The sequence below is a fragment of the Alligator mississippiensis genome, chromosome 1, assembly GCF_030867095.1.
Source record: "Alligator mississippiensis isolate rAllMis1 chromosome 1, rAllMis1, whole genome shotgun sequence".
Lineage (NCBI taxonomy): Eukaryota > Metazoa > Chordata > Crocodylia > Alligatoridae > Alligator > Alligator mississippiensis.
This window is the reverse complement of record NC_081824.1, coordinates 303,921,965-303,936,921: the sequence shown is the minus strand read 5'-3', so window position 1 is coordinate 303,936,921 and position 14,957 is coordinate 303,921,965. Positions and strand designations below refer to the sequence as shown.

At 44.4% G+C, this 14,957-nt stretch overlaps 1 protein-coding gene across 15 annotated transcripts in view; it reads right to left on the bottom strand.

The window, feature by feature from the left end:
• The window catches only part of CASK (calcium/calmodulin dependent serine protein kinase), a 419,258-nt gene that overhangs the window by 238,587 nt on the left and 165,714 nt on the right, over positions 1-14,957 (bottom strand). The window lies entirely within an intron of this gene.

The window sequence follows — 14,957 nt, the reverse complement described above, 5'->3', positions numbered from 1 at the left end:
GCGAGAGCCCGGCAGGAAAAATTATGCTGAGGGGAAACCAGCACGGGTTTGTAGCAGGTAGATCATGCCTGACTAATCTAGTCTCTTTTTATGATCAGGTTATGAAACACCTGGACGCAGGAGTAGGCATTGACATCGTTTACTTAGATTCAGGAAGGCCTTCGATACGGTATCCCACCTCATACTGGTGAGCAAGTTAAGAGGCTGTGACTTGGATGACTACACAGTCCGGTGGGTGGCGAATTGGCTAGAGGGTCGCACCCAGAGAGTTGTAGTGGGTGGGTCGATATCGACCTGGAAGGAGGTGTGCAGTGGGGTCCCGCAGGGCTCGGTCCTTGGACCGATACTCTTCAATGTCTTCATCAGCGACTTGGATGAGGGAGTGAAGTGTATTCTGTCCAAGTCTGTGGATGACACAAAACTGTGGGGAGAAGTGGACAGATTTTTTTAAAACAAAAAGCCAGATATCTGTTTCACTTTTATCCACCACGGTATTAGAAAACAAGTATTTTTGCACTGATGCAAATTATTAAGCAACTTGATTTACTTTTACAGATTTATTAAATATACTAAAGTGCACTCTGTGCACCTTAACTCTAAACATTCACTAACGGATGTGCATGTGCACAGACACACACATCGCACATCAAAAGGCATAAGAAAAAGCACAATACCCAAAAGAATTTCCTTACCTACTTTCTCTAATCAACACCTTATACTCAGATGTCTGGTGAAAAAATTCACCTTGCATCATGGCCTCGTGATATACAAAATTAACAAACAAAACAGCCCAGGGAGCAGGTTCCAACGAAACCTTTCCCTCATCTTGAAACTGTTCATTTACCCACACAGAAGTTTAGATCTATTAGCTTGAGCATCTCAGCTAAGCTCAACTGCCACAGTTTTTCAGCGGGACAGGTAACCTCTTAGCCTAATCTATAAGGTTTATATACCCAAGTCAGACATGAAATTCATATGAAAGTACTTCAATTACAAGACACCCAACACAGCTGTTAGACAAGCTGTTGTAATATATTCCTAGTTGCTTCCAAGACTAAACAGACTTGAACACCCCACCTGAACCATTTGCATTGTCTGAGATATATTAAAGAGTAGCCCCACAAACAGCACTCTAAAATAATTTATCTGATTGAGGAATCACAAAGTTGTAAATTACTGTAGCTTGGCTTAGATCTGAAACAAAAGAGTGTAAGCACCTAACCAGACATAGGTGAGGAAAGGCAATTTTAGCCAATTATACTATCCAGGATATCAGAAGCAATGACAGATCCAAGATCAAAAGTATATGATAGGCAAACTCCCTCAAAAATGAAGGCAAAAACCAAACTTGGCCACAGTACCTCTTTCTGACATCAGTTTCAGGCTGAGTTTCAACCACTGTACTCATTTTAGCCCATCCCTAGCAAAATACTGAAGTCTACCAACTAGGTCTACCCAGACCTCCAGAAAAAGCATAGGAGAGACAAGCCTTTACATTCTCTATAAACGTCTAAGGCAGAGCTTTCCAAACTTTTAATGTTGGTGACGCACTTTTTAGACATGCATCATTTCGCGACACAGTAATTCAGTTCCGGGGGAGGGGCCAAGGGAAGCAGATGCGAGTAAGGGAGCTCCGTGGTGCCCTTCCGCAAAATTTTCTGCATTTCTCGCGACACACCTACACACCGCCACCGACACACTAATGTGTCGCGGCACACAGTTTGGAAAGCTCTGGTCTAAGGGCTGGGGCAAATGGAAACTCTTAGGCTAGGGACAGACCTTCAAAAAGCCTGAGCCTGAATTGATTCAGTCTTTGCAGGTTAGTCTAACCTGCAGAGAGTGAACCAGTTTGCAAGTGGATAGACATTTGGCACATGAATGCAGTGGCTCAAGCCAGAAGCCCGGGGGTGCTAGAGCAGCCCTCCCTTCCACAGGGAAGCTAAACTGAGGGGAGCACAGTCAGGCCCTAGCAGACCCACCCCAGCGGCTCCCCGACAGTTGGGGTTCCCAGCACACAGAGCTGCCCAACTACAGAGGGTAACTCTTCCCCCTTCTCCCCCATCACTGCAGGGCTGGGAGGGGAGCCCTGTTTGGTGCTGGGTGGGGGTGGCTCTTCTCCCTTCTCCTCCCTGCCCCCATGGAGGGGTGGGGAGGGAGGCTCTGCAAGACTGCCTGGCCCAAGAGGGGGACTCTTTCCCCTGCTTCTCCCCCACTGCTACGGGGTAGGGAAGGGATGCTGTATGGGATGCTGCCCTGCCCCAGAGGGGGACGCTTCCCCACAATCCTCCACCCCCCTCCAGGGCAGGGGGAGGCTCTGTTCCATGCTGGGGGGAACTCTTCCCTCTCCTCCTCCCCGCAGAGGGGCAGCAGGAATGCAAAGCTCAGCTGGGCAGGGTGTGGGTGTGTATGGAGTGCGAGGGAGGGTGAGGGGTGTAGGGACCCCCACACACTCCCCCTATGGCATGCAGGCCCTGATGCCTGGCAGCAGCAGCAGGTGGGGAGGTCGGGGTGCTCATGCCTGGTGCAGGTGCAGCTCCAGCCAGCACTGTGTGGGGGGAGGGAGCAGAGCCTGACATACCCATGGCTCTGCTCCTCCAGCACTCGCAGCAGGGGAAGCCCCATGCTGAAGCCAGCTGCTTCCACTGTTTCCTGCCATGCAGGTCCCCACACTGTGCCAGGAGTAGAGGGAGCCCTGCCCCCAGCTTCCCTGCAGAATCCAGCACGGGGTTTCCCTTCTGTGAGTGCGGAGCTGGAGGTGCGCAGCATGCAGCCGCAACAGAGGCAGCCAGTGCTGAGCGGGGGGCAAGGAGCACAGCCCTGCGCAACCTGCCCAGCCGCTTCTATGCCCAGGGCCCCATGTCATGTGCCTGCAGCTCCACACTCACAGGGGGGAAGCCATGCCCAGGCCAGAGAGCGTGCTGGGATGCTGAGGGAGCCTGGTTTATCTTAAACTAGCATGGGGTCTGGGACAGACATTGCATAAACCGGTTTAAGCCAAATCAGTTAAGTCTGATATGACATTCAATGAGGTTTATCTCAAACTGGTTCTGGCTATTTTGAAACTGGTTTATGTGAACTGAATGTCTGTTCTGTTACAGGTTTAAACCAGTTTCTGATCACTTAAACCGGTTTATGTGTAATGTCTGTCCCTAGCCTTAAGCATCACAGAATTTAACTGGCTCCAGGAATAAAACCCAGTTAAGTGATTTGTACTGCATCTGAGGCATGGAGCTCTTGGATGTGTGCATCTTATTTATCCCATACATGCCCAAACTAAAACGCAACTGTTGGTGAGAATTACAGTATTTTGAGCATGCTGCACAGTCAAGCAAAAAGCCAAATTAGAGAAATAACTTTAAATCCTATTTCTAATACTGGGATATTTATGTCAATGAAATAAACAAGACTGAGCCATATTACAGACATTATATCATTGAAACATTATTTTTGCCTCACGGTAAGGGTGAAAATCTATTGGAGAAAAATACAATTTTTCTCAAGGACTGAGGAAATACTGCAACCCAATGAAATCAAAAAGGAAAACAGGCTCTTAAAGACATGTTCAAGAGTTACTTTAGCAATGAATAGCCAAGAAAATTGTCTAGATATGCTAAATTAATGCTAATCCAGTTAAAGCTATCTATGTCAGTTCACAGCATGAAATCATGAAACTGCTGGTAAAATATCAACTGTAGTTGTTTTATTATTGAAGTGACTAAGACTTAAATCAAGATATGCACAACTATTTTACAAAGATCATTTTATAATGTACAGCATTTTATAAAACACATACCTTTCTTTACACCATGTTGTGATAACTACAAAATATATAAGATTTAAAACAAAACCTATGTCTTGATTTTAGGTCCTGGCTTTACCCCACTTCAATATTTTTGCAGCCTGTTCAAGGTATTAATTACACTGCAGAAAAGCCAGCCTCTAGGATACAGACAAATATGCTCATAGCCACTTTAAAGAGGAGTGGGTGCTGCTATTCAGAATGTGATAAATGAAGCACTTTTCTAACTATTACATGTGCATGAACAGTACAAATTCAATAAATCATCCCAACTCTGACCCTAAATGAAATGGGATTAAAGTTATAGTGATTTCACTATACTCTTAGTGTAAACATGCACTATGTGCCTGTTAGAGTAACTATGCAGAATCACTGTAAACATACAGAATCATGCAGACATAGCCACCTATTCATCTAACACAAGCTTGTTCAACATGCAGCCTGCCAAGCCATTTTACCTGGCCCGCGGTGGCGGCGGTGCGGAGCTGCCGCCACGGAGCGCAGAGCCGCCGCTGTGGAGCACAGAGCCATGGCGGTGGAGTGCAGAGCCACGGTGAGGCGGGCAGGGCTGGCCCGTGGGCCCCAGCCAGCAGTGAGGAGAGGGGAGCTGCTTACCCCCGCAGAGCCCGGGGGAGTGGCCCTGCGTGGGAGGCCAAACAGCGGCTGCTTCAAGCCAGCCCCACTGCCCTGCCCCACAGCAAGGCGGCGCCTGCTCCCCCAGGCAGTCTCCACCCGGATGCTGCGGCTCTCCAGGCCCGGCCACCCACGCGTGAGGCCCTGAGAGGGCCACCTCTCATGTGCTGCTTGGGACAGGACAAGCCTGCACCGGTCAGTCCCGAGTGGCACACGGCTCTGCCGCAGCTTCTGTTGGCCGGTGCAGCCCAGGCGGGTCCTGCAGCACCATGTCAACCCAGGCATGGCACCGGCAGGCCAGGCAGGACCCAGGTGAACCCCGGTCTGGCCCCGCGGCTTCTCCAGGACCAGGTCAACCCAGTTGTAGCCAAGCGGTTCTTGCAGCACCAGGTCAACCCGGGCATGCATGCCATGTCAACCAGCACCATGACAACCCCTGCAACCTCATTGGTGTCAAAGGTCATGTGACATCACTTCCTGATATGATACCACTTCCTGTGATGTCTTTGAATACGGCTCGCCGGCCCACTGGGTGATAAAAAGTTCGTGATCTGGCTCCACATTCAAAAAGGTTGGACACCTCTGGTCTAACAGTTTACATTGCTATCCTTTGATACAATTGCTATATTTATGTATACTTGTGTGCACAGTCCCCCAGTTCTGAAATTTTAACTAGGCCTTTATTACTGCAGGTCTGAAGATGACCCAAAATGATTACGCTTCAGGATTCAGGCAGTACTCTGTTACAAGGCAGTCTTCTTCCCAAGCACAAAAGGAACTGTATCTTTAAAAATTGCTGTGTAAACATCTATCACTCAATACACATCATTTTATTATAAAACAAGGAATACATCTATTCTGCAAGTATAGAGACAGGAATAAAAGTGTGATATGATACAAACAAACTATATTACACACACTACAAACTATATACGTGTACATACACACACACACACACACACTATAAATACAAAACTCAGATCAAGACTATAAGTGGGTAAAAAGAGGTGCATTTTCCAAAATAAGTAATTTAAATTGAAGTCTGCAAAAATAAATTTGCCACAGGTCTAAGAAACAATATGCCAACTTTAAATTTTAAAGTCAATTACAACAGCTCATTACAAATCAGAGGGGGGCAACATATGGCCTGTGGGTCAGATTCAGCCTGCGGAGGGACTTCAGTCAGCAGCAGATCCCTCAGTCCTGCCTGGCCCAGATGCCATCTGACCTGTGGTGCATCCTGTTGCCCCCATGTCTATAGCGGGGCTGGGGCGGCTCTGTGGCCATACTCCCTCTATCCCAGCGAACTGACTCCTTCCGGCTGCCACTGCCAGTAGCCACAGCCTCATGAAAACCAGCTAGGAGCCAGGTAGGTAGAGGCTGCGCCCCAGGCTAAGTGTACAGCCCTGACTCAGGCCCACTCCATGTGGGGGGGGAGGGGTCAGGGGCCCTGCAGCACCCACTCTGGACCTGCCCACCTTGGCCATGTCTGGGCAGAAGCTGCTGCTTGGTGCTAGGAAAAAGTTCCTGCTAGGCGCTGGGAAAATGCAGGACCTGCTATTGGGTGCTACTGCCTCCCCCTTGCCGTTGCTGGGGCCTTCTTGCTGTGGCCACCCAGAGACCATGCTAGGGATGCCTTGTGGCTCCTCCCTGCTACTCTGCTGGATGTGGGGGCATGGGGTAGCCCAGAGGTGGCACAGGTTGCCCTGGCTGACCTGCCCTTGCTGAAGCTGCCGCTCCCATGTGCCCATGCCAGTTCCCTTCCCATGGCTCCATCTTATATCGGGAGATTTGGTGAGCTGTTGCCCTAGGAGAAGGTGTGCTGACCCAGCCTGCGACAACTCACCAAAACTCCCAACGTGGCCTACAGGCCCAAATACTTGCCCACTACTGCTATAAATCCACCAAAAAAGGCAATGAAAACACTGACTGACCCTTTAAACAGCTTTGCTGCCAAAATACTGCTCTTTTTTTTTTTTTTTACGGCTTGCTTTTACTGTGTTTAACTGCCAATTCTGTATTAGCTTCCAATTCAAAGCAGTGATAACTTTCATGTACTAAAATGGCAGTAAAGCAAGTTGTCCTTCAAAACCAATGAAAATCTTACTCAAACCTGGTTTTGGAAAATATCTCACATAAGGAATATTTACTTAGTACTAAATACAAACAGGGGAGACACTGTAAACAGCACACATTATACGCATTCAGAAACCAGGAAATGTGTAAGTTGAAGCTGAAAACAATCTCACCATTGCTCACTTGTGTACAGACAATGATATATATTATAGTATGCACTGAATACAATTTTTATAACCATATAATGTTGGAGGTTATTAAATGCCATCACTACCTGAATCCATACTCAGATGCATTTCCTTTGGTTCAGAATGTGCCTGCAGAAAGGAGGGCACTGAAATCTGTAATACAATAACCTTTGATACTGAAGTAGAGGGAAGATATGGGATCACAAGGTTTTCAGTGTGGGAAGAAGCCTTCTTCAGAACCTTAACTTTCTTTAACTTATGAAAACATAACTGGCCCCTTAGCTGGAGCATGGTCTAACTAGAATGGAGCAAAACATCTGGCTTATGAAAAAGGCCTGAAGCAGAGTTTACTTATTTATGCAGACCTTCACTGGTATGACTGCCAAGGAGACAGAATACAATAAGTAACTGCTTACCTCAGACTTTCTTAGGAAAGGCTATCTTGCTTCTGCACCCTGGCTGACCAAGACTTATCACCTGTCCTCAGTGCATTTGTCTAATCACAATCTTTCAAACAACTTCTTAGTGGCATAGAAATAAGAATAATGGAAATAAAAATGACCCTAGCTATCACACAACACACTATTATTGCTAACCAGAAACCCCTAAATACACATGGTTATAAACAGCAACAACTGAGTCGAGTTTGGAAAATTCAGCTCTGGTTGTTCTAACGAACACTGTGAAGCAAAAGTTCCCCAAATTTTACTCATTGTGTACCCCCTTCCAGATTTACCAGCTGCTTGTGTACCCCCCCGTCAGCATACAGTTTATATTTAACCCTTTAAATGCCAATTATTATTATAATGAAAATTAAATTTGCCATTACACAATTTCTCCCACCTATTCCCCAGAGATGTTTTGCATACCTCCGGCGGTACGCGTACCACAGTTTAGGAACCCCTGCTGTGCAGTATCTTCTGAGCAACACCAGACACAACATGCAAGCCTCTAGACAAGCGATCAGCAACCTTTCAGGAGCAGCAGGACAAATTAACATAGCTCAGTCCAAATGTAAACTCTGCTTGCACCCAGCTGCTGCCACCACGACCAATGTCCCAGCTTCACTGGCTAGATAAAAATAGCTTGAAATAAGTATAGACAATCAAAAAGCCCAAAGTTGAATCAATTCAATCTTCACAGGTCAGTCCAAGCTGCACAGACTGAATTGATAAATAAGTGAACAGACATTCACTTTTGATTCCGAAATGCAGCCACATGCTTGCAGTGGCTCAGGCCAGAAGCTGGGGAGGGGAAGGGTCTACACTAGAACATGCCTCCCTGCTCATCTGAAGTAGACAGCTTGGGCCAAACTAGCCCACCCACCCTGTGAGGGTGGGCTTGTGGGGGACGTACCAAACATCTTGGCATGCCGGGGGACTGTGAGTTAACTTGAATCTGGAGAGGATTTGGGACAGAAACTGAATAAACTGATTTAACCTAAATCAGTTAAGTCTGGTAGTAACAGCCATCCAGGTTTATCTTAAACTAGTTTCATCCGTTTTGAAAGCAGTTTATTTGCACTGAACTTCTGTTGCGTTACAGATCTGAGCCGTTTTTTGATCACTTACACTGGTTTGTGTTTAACTTCTGTCCCCAGACTTGGTGGGCCAAATCTGGCCCAGGGGCCATAGATCCACCTCTGCTGTAGGTCCATGGTCAATTGCAGAGAACCAGTTATAGTGTTTGTGAGTGCATGCTCTTTTCAGGCCTGAATCATAACATTTGGATTTGTAAAAATTCAATTGCATACTTTCCTTAAGCCTTCCAAAAACGCAATCGTGCTGGAATACATATCCTGCAAGTGTAAAAGGCAACTCAACAAGAGTAATTTTCAAAGCGGAATCTGTTTTCAGCAGTTTGTTCATTTAAGTTTTGCCAATTTGTTCATTCTCAACTCCATTTGTATACTGTAATCCTTGAAAAGGGTTTTCAGCACAGGGCCTTTGAAAACAGTGCCTTGTTAAATGAAGATTCACATCCCTCAAAGTGAACCAAAATAAACTTAAAATATCAAGTCCAACGTTATATATTTTCACATTTTACACCTAAAGTAAACTGAAGTCGAGTTTCTTTTCCATCGTTACCAAGAGGAATCCATTGTCTTGCATCTTATGCCATCATTGCACTCAGTTTGCCCAAACTATGAGGCAATGGAGAACATACTGAAAACATGTAGAATAAGATGATTTTTTATTTCTCCATCTTTGCCATAGATAGCATCACACATATATTCACTTATGTTGTACATAGGCAGGTGACTACTAATGCCATGCATATACAAAATTGAGGCTCTGATAAATCTGTAGAGAAGTCCATATTTTTATCACACTAATGGTTAATTAACTGAAGAAGTATTCAGGAATATCACATTAATGACCCCTTATCTTCCACAAGCTGTAAAAGTTTTCAGTTCTACTAACATACCAAGAAAGGGAGCAGATAATTAATCTTGCTGAATTTAAAATGGGACTTTATGCTAACTCCCAGCCAGGATCCTGGAAGAATGCTTTAACTTTAGGATAAGACAGGATTCATGGAGGCCGCAGCAAGGAAACTATGAAACACCCAAAGGCAAGACTGGCAACCCCTGTAGGTAAGAGTCACGTAAGACTTATCTAGATGGTGTGCTGATGAAATGACAAGGGACTTGTCAGATGACTCTTCTGATGTGTAAACAATGAGCAAGTTTATTATTCTGAAACTATCATTCTTCACATTCAAATGTGTTGCTAATTATTTAGCCCCTTTTTATATATTCTAAACAGAAAATGTGATGAAATGCAACTTTGATTTGCCAAGAGGAGATCATTCTAGATTAACCTGTTGCTTTAATACAATAACTGATTTTTCTCAACAAGAGAAATACAGTAGATATAATTTCCCTGGCTCAAGTGAAGCATTTTATATGATCTAAACTATTACTAGTTAAGCTGGAGAAGATAGGGATTGGAAAAATATTGTAAAAGTGGTAATGGACTGGCAAAAGGGGAAATCACTACAGGTAGTATTGAAAGGGTAAGAATCGGGCTGCAGGACATCTACTAATGGAGTTTCATGGAATAGATGTGGGACCAATTTTACTTAATATTTTCTTCAATAAATATAGTGCAAAATATAGGTTTGTGCTAATGAAATATGCTGATGATATGAAGTTGGGATGAAGAGGACAGTTAGTCCACCATGACCTAGAGGGTAGGTGTAAAGGAAGTGCAAGATCATCCACTGATGGACTAATAAGCAGCAAGCTGTCAGCTGGAAATGACTGAAAGAAGGATCTTGATGTTAGTAACAGGAAGACAGTGAGCTGCCATTACAAAAATGCCATGAAAAAGGCAGATCTGATCTTGAGATATATCAGGTTCAAAGAGGGAAGTCTTATTAAAAATATTTTCTTTCAGGTTTTTATGCCACAACAAAGCTGTGGTATTTGGATTTACAAATCCTCATAGGGGACTATTTGTCAAAACCTATTTTCAATTAAATTAAAAAAAAAAACCCCCACTAAAAATATTTCAGTTGGGCTCAGTTTTTATTTAATAAAATCAACTTCCTTCTTTCTCCTGGTAGCATAGACTCTCTAGTATCCTTTCATACTACTGATAAATGGAGTGCACAGATGCACATATCAATTTAACCATTCCAAAATGTTGCTGATTTAGAATTGGTTCACAATTTAGCTCCTGACACTGAGGATGGGAGTGAACACCTAGCCCAACATGCCTCTCAGTAGGTGAGTGAGGATGCACCGGTGCTTTTAGACTCCCAGCATTGTCTGTTGCCTGTTTTCTGTTGTTATTAGTTTCCTAAACCTGAGTTCAATAAACTTCAATAGTTTGCAAATGACCAAAGCCTGCCGTGCACTCACACCGAATTGGGGACAGAGGGAAGTGCATGCACCCATGCTTTTTTATTCCCAGGGACCATGGGGGCATGATAATGGGCTACAGTTGAATGAGGACACAGTTAGTTGTTAGAAAGACAGCTTTTACTGATGAAGTACTGCAAGGGAACTTGTTGAGGAAAAGTGCCAGCAAAAGGAAAAAACAAATGAAGTGGACAGTAGAGTTCTGGCTACATGTCAGAAAAGGCCAGTTTCAACATGTATGTAGGCAGAGGAGGTGGGGGGAGGAGCAATGCGGTGTCAGATGCCTGGAGAACTGGCCAGACCCATGTTACGGAGCATTTGGTGTCCACAAATAGCATTGAAGCAGTTCAGTAGTGAACAAGTTCAAAACTCTATTTGGTTTTTCCAGTATACTTTTGAACTGTTCCAGGTGGCTTCAAATCAGTTTAACACAGGGGTATCAAACATACAGCTTGCAGGCAAGATCTGGGAAGGAGGGAGAGCAGCCAACAAGGAACAGCCTACACTGCAGTGAGTGAGAGGAGGAGAAGGAGTGGCTGGAAGAGAAGTGCCTGCATGTATCTCCTCTCTCCTGGTGGCACCCTATTTTATCAAACATGTTTCTTTGGAACCAGAGACGATTCGAGAAGGACAGGACTCGAGTAGGTGACAAAAAGGGACCTCCTTGAAAAAGCTGCATTTCTGATATAGAGCAGAGGGGTGAAAAATGAAAGGGTCCAAGCCACGTGGGTGATTTCATAGGTAGCGTTACAACATTCATAGATTCATGGAGTCAGAAGAAACCTCAGTGGGCCATCTAGTCTGATCCCCTGCCCCTGGCAGGCAAGAAAAGAAACACTGACCCAGGGGTCATGTGATCCCAGCCAGGTGCCTGTCCAGTTTCTTTCTGAAGACCCCCAAGGATGGGGCAAGCACTACCTCCCTTGGGAGCCCATTCCAGATTCTGGCAAGCCTGACCATGAAGAACTTTTTACTAATGTCCAGCCTGAACCTTCTCTCTAGTAGCTTATGGCCATTGTTCCTTGTCGTTCCACGGGGTGCCCTGGTGAACAGATTGTTGCCTACTTCATGTTGCTCTCCCCTTATGAATTTGTATGCCACCACAAGGTCCCCTCTGAGCCTTCTCTTGGAGAGGCTAAAGAGGTTGAGGTCCCTTAGCCTTTTCTTGTAGGGCTTTCCCTGCAGGCCTCTAATCAGGCGAGTGGCTCTTCTTTGGACCCTCCCCAGGTTGTCTGCATCCCGCTTGAACTGCAGCATCCAGAACTGGACACAGTACTCCAGCTGTGGTCTGACCAGTGCCACATAGAGGGGGAGAATCACTTCCCTGGACCTGTTTGTGAAGCACCTATGGATGCACGACAAGGTGCAATTGGCTCTGCCGACTACTTCATCACATTGGCAACTCATGCTCATCCTGGAGTCAACAGTGACTCCAAGATCTCTTTCTGCCTCAGTGGTGCTGAGAAGGTTGCCCTCCAGCCTGTAGATATGATGGCAGTTCTTCTTCCCTAGATGTAACACCTTGCACTTGTCCTTATTGAATTGCATCCTGTTGCTCTCTGATCACTTCCCCAGCCTGTCCAGGTCGGCCTGGATCTGGTTCCTTCTTTCCAGGGTGTTAGCTGCATCCCATAGTTTTGTGTAGTCAACAAATCTGGACAGGGTGCTTCCCACTCTCTCATCCAGATCACTGATGAAGATGTTGAACAGCACCGGCCCCAGAACTGAGCCCTGAGGGACTGCACTGCACATATCTATCCAGGATGATATCGACCCATCCACTACCACCCTCTGAGTGAGACCCTTGAGCCAGTTTGCTACCCAGTCTACTGTGTAATCATCCAAGGCAAATCTCCTCAGTTTATTAATAAGAATGGTATGGGATACTGTGTCAAAGGCCTTCTTGAAGTCGAGATAGATAACATTCACCTCGACTCCTGCATCTAAACATTTGGTGACCCTGTCATAAAAAGAAACTAGGTTAGTCAGGCAGGACCTTCCTGCTAAAAATCCATGTTGGCTGCCCCTCTGCATCACATTAGCCAGCGGGCTCCCACAGAGGTATTCCTTGATAATTTTTTCTAGGATTTTCCCAGGGATAGAGGTAAGGCTGACTGGTCTATTGTCTGTCTGGTCTATAGTCTATTGTCTGTCTGTAACAGACATACTTTTCTTTCCAGCCTCACAACCAATTCTATCCTCCTTTTTTCTGCCTCAATTTTTTCAGGTGGTCTCCTATTGGAGAAATTTATTAGAAAGAGCTGGTTGTGATACCTACCCTAAATCACCACATACTTTCCTTTACAAAAATATTCTTGCAACTTTGCAACTGTTTTATTGAGGCAATTTAAGTCTTCCATGTGTTCCGCAATAAACAATTCAGCACGAAAAAAAGACCTGAGGCCACAGAAGTGCCTTTTCCTTGCCCCATGAAAATCCACTCAGATTTAGCAACATTATACATTACAGAAACATTATACATTTTTCTTCCGTCATTTGTGGAGTTAGCAAAACTTTGGAAGCATGATAAAATACTAAAGGAATATACATATTCCAATCCAAGGCTAGGCCCATGTTGCTACAAAGCAGCAGCAAATGATAACAACAACTCTGTTCTGGGAAATCTGGAAACAAATTGCCCAGTTACTGTTTAAGCAGCTTTTGTAAGATGAGGGTGGTGCTCTAAGTTAGAAAGTATGTAAAGAATAAGGGAAGAGACTGTGAGGAGAGAAAGTATAAACTTGTGGTTCTGTAGGCCACACAGAATTTGTTTTTTCTCCTGCCTCATGCCCAGATTTTCTTTGTGAGACTGAATGTCATCTTATCCAAAATTTTAGCAAGTGACTAATAAGGGTGTGTTTTTCATTTTCTAGTTGCCCAAGATGAGACATCTGAAGTCTGATTTGCCAAAGCAGCGAGCAGTGACAACTGGAACTGAACTTGATGGCAGTAATGTAACACAATTTAGATGAATGGACCAGAGTTGGACAGAAGAAATTCTAAATTCTAATCCTGGTTCTACATATTTTTGATTACGGTAGACTCAGCCAAGTCTCTGTCTCAGTTTCTTCCTCAGCTTATGCCCCAAGACAATATATAGAAATAAGATAATTAACATCTGCCAGACACATGGAGATGAAGATGATGAACATCCGTTTGGTGTAGAAGGGAATTAATTATTCCCTATTTAGTTTAGATTTCAAATGATGTGTGGTAAATAAGGCTGCAGCCACATACTGAATGAGGAGAATAAAAAGAAATATTAAAGAGATGCCTCATGTCCCTCACCTTCATTCACTTTGTGCACAGATTCAGGCATGGTCTCAAGAAAAATTACTACCAAATACAAACAATATTTTCTCACATACAAAATGCCTCAGAATAATACACACCTTGTTTTTGAAAGGCAGAATGAAGGACTTGTCCTCCCTTTCTTCCTTAACTAAAGCTGAAACCCTAGCTGCTGCTGATGACTGGTTCTCTAGAGCAGTGGTTCTTAAACTTTTGTTTTCCGCTGACCAATTGAAAATTGCTGAGGTTCTTGGTGGACTACTTAATAAACTTTTTTTGTTCTACAAATCAAGCACACAACTCATATTTTAATATCAGTAGTCTTACCTTACAAGTGCAGATATTCTCGATTGTTCCGCAACCATTTTGGAGACCACCTGAATGGAGCTCGCAGACCAGTGTTGGTCTGTGGACCACAGTTTGAGAACCTCTGCTCTAGGACTAAGAGTCTATGAATCAGAAGAAAGACCAGGCACAGCAAGCCAATAGCAAAATTAGCCAAAGAAAGGTTAGCTTGACTATTGGACCATAAATACCACTAAAAGGAAAGAGAACTGTTAGCACCTCTGGACTGAAGAACAAAGAACCATTGAGTCAAATGACTCTGTGAGCTGCCTGAACAGTAATGTCACTGCTGCTGCACTGTGAAACAGGAATCAAAGCAGAGTGCTTCTTCCTCAGGAAGAAAATCAGCTTACCTCCTTACTGCATGCACTCCAATTGTGATTTTTGGGGAAAGGTGCATGTATTATGTGAGAAAATGTTATAATCAGAAACTGTATTAAACAGCACATATATACTGGGCTAAATGAAGGCTGGCAGTTCTTAACTTTCAAGTGCTTGATTTTGAAACCTATAAAATGATATTTTAACAAAACTGTATGCTACGCACTTTTTAAAATTCGTTAGTGACACAATTACAGCACAGATTAGAAACCCACTGCTGTTGCAAGTGAGCCAGCTATTTGTAAATTCCATTAGCAGCAGAACTGTTTGTTTCAAGCATTTTTGTGTACTTTTACTTAAACAACTATGTTATCTACTATTATACTCTATCTAGTGACCAGCCCTGCAGCTAGTACAGATCAGTATGGCTCCACTG